Source organism: Haemaphysalis longicornis, unplaced genomic scaffold (assembly GCF_048455015.1).
Source record: "Haemaphysalis longicornis isolate Haplotype H1 unplaced genomic scaffold, Haemaphysalis longicornis Haplotype H1 scaffold_10, whole genome shotgun sequence".
Taxonomy (NCBI): domain Eukaryota; kingdom Metazoa; phylum Arthropoda; class Arachnida; order Ixodida; family Ixodidae; genus Haemaphysalis; species Haemaphysalis longicornis.
This window is the reverse complement of record NW_027526204.1, coordinates 96,874,125-96,881,293: the sequence shown is the minus strand read 5'-3', so window position 1 is coordinate 96,881,293 and position 7,169 is coordinate 96,874,125. Positions and strand designations below refer to the sequence as shown.

Below are 7,169 nucleotides of genomic sequence, written 5' to 3'. Positions count from 1 at the left end.
CTTGTCTTGAGAGAGAGAGAGAGAGAAACTTTATTTGAGCCCCATGGGGCTAGTCTGGGTGGCGGGTGACCGGCGGTGGTAACCGGCCGGTGACCATTGCAGCTCGCTGAATGACCTTAGCCTGGACCTCACGGTCCGAGCTGCACAACGCCTTCGTCCAGTGCTCTCCGTCTGTGAAAGGGGGGAATGGGTTTTGGGGGAACTGCCACATGCAGTGGTCTTGGGTATCGAGGGACCCGGAGTCGGGACACAAAGGGGTCGGGTACAAAGAAGGGTAGATTAGGTGAAGCCGATATCGGCAGGGGAGTGCGTGTGTCTGGGTGAGTCGCCATAGGCGTTCCTCTTCGTTGGAGAAGGTCTGAGCGGCTGGGGGTAGTTGGCGGCGGGAGAGGCGGTAATGCGAGGTTATGTCGTTGAATGTAACAAGTCTGTCGTGGGCTGATAGGGCTCCGTGGAAGGGCTCAAGGCCAGGACCAGCTCGGACGGTGAGCTCTCGAGCGGCCCTGTATGCTGCCTCGTTGCCCCCCACACCCATGTGGGCTGGAGTCCATACCAGCTCGACTGGGGTGGTGGGAGAATTTTGAAGAAGGATTTTGAGGGCCAAAGGCGAGATCATTTCTTTGGCGAACTTTTGAACGGCCGTTTTGGAATCGGAGATTACGATGGAGGGGGGCGGCCTGAGGGTGAAGGCTAGGGCTACTGCCGCCTCTTCCGCGGTCGCCGGGGAGTTAGTGTACAGAGTAAGCGAAGCAAGCGAAGGGGCGTCAGGGCCATTAATAAGCGCTACCGCATAAGCTTCACGGCTCCTGTATCTCGCAGCGTCGACGTAGACGGTGGAGGGGGTGATTGGGTACCGCTTGGTTAGCGTCCTCGCCCTGTGCTCCCTGCGCGCTCGATGAAACGTCGGGTGCATATTGCGCAGTATTGGGTCTCACGGTTATTAGCTCATGAATGTGGCTGGGAAGGGGAATGGGCACGTCGATAAGGAATAGGCTGTCAAGGCGCAGCCATCGGAGAAGCATTCTGCCTGAAAGCGTGGCTGTGAGAGCTGACTCAAGAGATGCGCCTCAATCAACTCTTCGACCCCAAGTGATTCAAGGCGGGCAGTGGATGTGCTCAGAGGTACCTGCCGCGCTGTTTTATAAATTTTTCTAACTAGACAATTAATTTTAGCTAATTCGGTGGGCGAAGGGAGCAAGTAGGGAAGAGAGTGAGTGATGCGACTGATAATGAAAGCCTGTATCAGCCGAAGGCGCTCTGCCTCTTTGAGCCCCTGATTTCGGGTAGCTATACGACGTTTGAGATTGATAGTTTGATTCACCTGAGAAATGAGGTGTGCTATGAACGTGGTGTTAGCACGGTTGCTCTGTATGTATAGGGCTAAGATCTTCTGGCATTGCACCTGGGGAATGGGTTGTTCGTGAACTCGGATTGTAATGTCCGGAGGAGAAGTGTCTCTGCTGGTACGTTTAGCAGGAAGGATTAGTAGCTGCGTTTTCTCCGGTGAGCATTCAAGTCCAATGCCACGAGCGTAGGCAGCGACGACATCTGCTCCCTGTTGAAGGGTATCCTCAATGTGCCCATCACTGCCCCCGGTCGTCCACAAGGCGATGTCGTCGGCATAAAGACTGTGATGAAGGGATGGTATGTTATTCAAGTACTGGGGGAGATTAATCATCACTATATTGAATAACAGTGGTGACAGGACAGCGCCCTGCGGGGTATCTATTGAGGGTAGGTGTATGATGTCAGAGCGTAGGTCGTTGATCTGAAGGACTGCAGTGCGATCGGTAAGGGAATCGCGAATGTAATTGTAAGCACGAGCCCCTGGGGCTAGGGCTGTCAGGTTTTGCAGAATGGCTTTGTGGGAGACTCGGTCGAAAGCCTTTCGCAAATCGAGGGCGAGTATCGCTGCAGAGTCTACACGAGACTGGGGAGTTATAATGTCGTGCTTTAGTTGGAGGTGAACGTCCTGAGTGGAGAGTCCGGCCCGAAAGACGAACATGGTGTGGGGGAATTGTCCTGTGTGGGTGAGATGCTGTACCAAGCGTGCGTGAATGACATGTTCAAGGACTTTTCCTACACAAGAGGTGAGGGAGATGGGCCGGAGATGCGTGAGGTCGAGAGGCTTGCCGGGTTTAGGAATGAGCGAGACCTTTGCGTGCTTCCATTCGAGGGGGATGGTACCGGCTTCCCAGTGATGATTGTAATAGCGCGTTAAGATCTCGATGGATTGATCATCCAGGTTGCGAAGGAGCTTGTTGGTAACACCGTCTTCCCCAGGTGCCGAGCCCGGGTGAATTTTGATTATGCGGCCCGAACCTCCGAAACCGTGATTGCGCGGTCCATGTCTGAGTTTTCAGAGCCCCCGTAAACAGGGAGGGGCTCCTGAGTCCCCTGTGCTTGGTATAGGTCCCGAAGTCTTGATAGAAGTTGCTCGTTAGTTCCGTCAAATTTGTGTGCGATTGTAGTTATACGATTTCCGCTAGTCGTCTTAGAGTGGGTTGGGTCGAGCATGTTCCTTAAAATAGCCCATGTACGACGCATGCCGAGGTTACCTCTCATGCTGTCGCAAAATTGCCCCCACTGAGCTCGGGCGAATTCGGCTGTGTTAGTCTCAATCGTTTTATTTAGGCGGGCTAGTTTTAGTCGTAGAGGGCGATTGTGTTTTTGTCGGCGCCATCGCGTTTTGAGGCTTGTGTAACCCTCCCATAGATGTTGCAAACGCGTGTCGACTGTTTCTGATGGAATGTCTGGGTCCAAAGGGACGTCATGAGTTTTCTTAATATCTATAAGGCGACTAAGCCAACTCTGGACCGACATGTCATCGTCGGGTGGCTCCTGCCCCTGACAGGTCTCCCTGAATGCTGTCCAGTGGGTGATGTGGGTCTGCCGTAACCGTGGGGCGAGTGATGTATCGAGTTGGAGAGTGGACTGAATAATAAAATGGCCACTGCCCAAAGTGTGAGGAGTGCAGTGCCATTTCAGTTCTTTGACTCGGTGCGAGAGCGTCACGTCCGGGGAGGTATCGTTTTGGGCACTGCTACCGATCCGAGTGGGGATGATGGGATCAGCTTCGACTGCGAGCCTTCGACTGCGGGGCAGACAACGGGGAATACATATATTCACCCTGAAGAAATTCAGTAACTTTGCGTATATTCTATAGATGCGTATATAAAAAAATCTTGAAGAAAGATAATCGCCCTTTTTTGCTCTGTTATACACCTGTCACACGCGTTAAATCACGATTGAATAAATTGGGATCAAGCTCAACCGGAATTTGGTGCAGCTACACGACACGTTTCATTCGCAATCAAGCCCGATGCCACCCGAACTGAATCCTATTGTCCCGAGCGTGATTGAAATTAACTTCAAGCGCAATCAGCAGGAAGCAGTGATAGTCTCGTCTCCGCTTAGTAACGCTATAGAAGGTGGCAACTTCAAATAACGCCACAAATTGTATCATATATCTTACCTCACATAGGCGTGCGATAAGTTTTATATAGTTAAGTATGCATACTTAAAAATTGCATTTCTGCACTCTCAACATGAAAACAAAATTGGCGTCGCCATGGCGGTATCGAGTACAGCAGTTTTCGGTTGTTCCCCTTGCAGTTTCGTGCGAATATGAAGAAAAAATGACTGCGGCTTAGCTCCGCTAACCTTGGATATGCAAAGCAAAAGCTTGGCTTAGTCTGATTGAGTCTTGGTTTCGCTTGGTTCACCTTCGATTTAGCTGTGTTGCCGACCACGTCTCAAAGCCGTTCGGTTCCGTGCAACGCTCACAGAAGGAGGCCGGGCGAACGCGTCGTTCAATAACGGCGAACGCACCGTTCCTCTTCCCCGGGCGTGAGACGAGTCACGTTGCCCGAAACGACCCAGCGCCGCATGGGAGGCTGCGGGGGTGGTTGGCTGCCTCGGCCGCAGCGACGGTGGCGACCGCTGTCGGCGCCCGCAGGCGCCAATAGCGGGCCCGACGAATCACGCGATGCGCTTCGAGGGGTGTGTCGCCGAGGGTGTGCCTCCGGTCAAAAGGTCACCTTGCGCCTCCTCCACGAAATCGCTGGACGAAAGTAGTAAGGCTGCCCTACCAAAAAACACCATATATGGGATCTTATGGGGCCCATATATATGGCATTATTGGATATGGGTATATGGTGATATGGGGGGAAACATATAGGGCTTCTTTCATATAGGGATTTCATATGGTGTCACAGACCCGTATATTTTACATCCCCATATAAAAAGCTCAAATAACTTTTGTTTCACTTGTTTACACGTGTGAACACAAATATTTGCTGTGGTGAATGTCCTAGCCGCGTTTTCCGGCTTCTCTTTGCAAGGAGACAGTGGGGTTTCTGCTTTGTAAGGCATTTATTGCCACATTTGTGTACAAAAACACACATGCAGAGCTGAATGATGAACAAATTTATTGCAGAGATGCGCTTTCATTTCAAGTCTTTACGCATCTCTGCAATAAACCAGTTCATCTTCAAGCGTCGGGTTTTTGCCGGCACGTCGGTGTCCACTTGACCTATGAAGTGGTCGAATGCACCTGAAAGTGTACCATGTTCACATTAATTTGGTAAGCTTAATTGCAATGAGGTGAAAACTGGTTAATATGCACTTAGCAAAAACAAGTATCCCAGCAAAGACACTCACTACCAACGGCGTGCAGCTGTGGTCGCTTAGGAATTACTACAGGCGCTAAGCGGACACTACAATGTCCGCACGTGCGCGCCGGTCGGCTAACGCACGGCGTTAACTAGACCGTTGACAACCAAACAAAAAACATTACACCATGGGGTAATACAGAGACACAGGGGCTTACATCCTAACACTATGCAACACAACAACAACAACAAAAAAGAAAAAAAACCTAGCAGCTAGGTCTGATCAAAAGCTGGGCGCGACACAGGAAAAACCAGGAGGAGGCATACGTGTTAACGCTAAGCGTGTCTATGGGTTACCGCGAGTCCAAGGACGGAAAGTCACGGTGAAGTCGAGTCGGCTTCGCCGGGAAGCCGCTTACGTTTTTCGGGGATCCGGTGTGCGAGGTCTGGTCGGCCTGATACCCACGACGACGAGGCGAACTCCTTCCCGTAGATTAGACGCTGGTCGTCCCGCCGTGGGCCTAACGACGGACAGCCGCGCCACCGCCGGACCCTTCCCAGCGTCTAGCACCTTGAAAAATCTCCAGCCCGACTGCCCCTAGCCCCCGCCGAGCCGCTCGCACCCCGATAAACTTCGCCCGATCGCCCGCGGCGGTGCCGCACCTTTGTCCCCCTTGTCCGGCACCTTTGTTTCCCTCTCTCCCTGGGCCCCCGCGACTCCGCCGCGTGCCCTCTTCGGAGCAGCGCCAACGAAAGGCAGGAGAAAGAAACAAACAAACAAACGCGGGAAAAGCGGACGGGGTGACTCGGGTCCAGAAGCGCGACGAAAAATGGCCGCTTCCGCTGAGGAAGCCGTCATGTTGGCCGCCCGAACGAGAAAATTGAGGGCCTGGCCGGCCGTTTGTGACAGGGAATCAGTTGGGTACGGTGCACATATTTAATGCGCTGTTTGCAATATCATTATGACAGTGAACAAAAATAAATGTATACTTTTAGTCCACAATTAATGCCCATGTAGAACAAGAATTTTAATTTGTGTTAAAACATTTACAACCTTACGGGCCCGATCTGCAACAGTGTGGTAACAACGTGGGTCTGTGTATAGCTTTATATCCCTCACAGAAAGTTCCACAGAAAGCTGCATGGTGCCCCGTATGCCCCCACATGAGTTCGCGAACCACATATAAACCTGAATGGTGGTTGAAACAAGCCCGTATAATTCGTATAGAGATCGATCCCTTATGGGACCATATAATATATGCCCGTAAGAATTCATATGGAGATTTCATATGGGCCCATAAGAATTCATATGGGGTTAGACTTCTTATGGGTCCGTATCATATGTGCCCGTAAGATGCCATATGGGAATCTAATATGGGCCCATAAGAATTCATATGTGGTTAGACTTCTTATGGGTCCGTATCATATGGGCCCATAAAAATTCATATGGGTCTCTATATGAATTCTTACGGGCCCATATGAATTTTATGGGGCCCATATAAAAATCATAAGGGTTTTTTCGATAGGGTGTGCTTTAAAAACATCGTGGAAGCCAGCCTTCGCAGCAAAAGGGCTTACAGAATGCCACACAAGGCGTTGAACACGTTGACACGAACAACCTCCCCGCAATGGATGGCCTTGGCACGGATGATAATTCCGCTGATTACGGCTGCGGCTGCGAAGAATTGCAACGCTGCCACCACAAAATTTCTTTTTTTTTTTGCACTTGTGGCGTACGTGCGCACCGCTACTGTAACTACTTAATCGGGATATAAACTTGCTGTGTAGCAGCACCAATGCATCGAGTGCACTAAAAAAACTCAGTAACGCTTCGCTTCAATACGGTTCGAAGATGCCATTGTGGCAGCGGTAATTACAAAAACAACGTATTTCAGTAATAGTTTTGATGCTTCGGGGATCAAGTGTATTTTAGAATTTTAGTGCTAAAAAAAAGATAGAGCAAATTTACAATATCAGACTTTTGCCTGCCACATATCCAATGATTTTTTTTAACTATAAAGATTATGTTTTAGTATTAGGTTTAATATCTCCCGGCTTAAGTGTATTTAATGAAAAAAGCGCAAAAATGGAGCAGAGTAAGCTTACCATTCACTGGCATCCACGCATCGTTGGCGTCTTGTTCTGTTCGCATGAACAATCAGTTTTAGTGGTGGGTTTGATATCTCAGAGCCTTAGTGCAATTTAAACATTTTTTTTAGTTGTAAAACCACTTACGGGATACTTCGCTTTCTCTTGGCGGCGATTTTGGTGAACCTTTAGAATCGCCCGCTTCAATTCCGAGAAGAGTTGAAAGGCCACAGGTAGCGAACACACACTGAAATATCCAGAATTGCATTGTTGCCACACGGAGATAATTTATGCCAAGTCAGTCTTTTATATACTGAAAACGTAGAAATTCAAATCAGGCTAATACACAGTGATAGCAAGTATCTGGTATGATGGCGGTCACTGCCTTCACCCTGACGTATCTTGGAACAAATCCTTAATATAAGTAAGAAGCCAACACAGGGTTCACATATGGCGGAGACTATAAAA

The 7,169-nt window shown here is 49.8% G+C and overlaps 1 long non-coding RNA gene across 1 annotated transcript in view; it reads right to left on the bottom strand.

The window, feature by feature from the left end:
- The window catches only part of LOC144158912 (uncharacterized), a 19,057-nt gene extending 11,927 nt beyond the window's left edge, over window positions 1-7,130 (bottom strand). Inside the window, exons 1-2 of the long non-coding RNA XR_013320200.1 lie at window positions 6,849-7,130; window positions 6,720-6,755 (exon numbers count right to left, since the gene is read on the bottom strand). This is a non-coding gene — a long non-coding RNA (uncharacterized LOC144158912). The remainder of the gene's footprint in view (window positions 1-6,719; window positions 6,756-6,848) is intronic.
- Window positions 7,131-7,169: the final 39 nt, after the last annotated feature.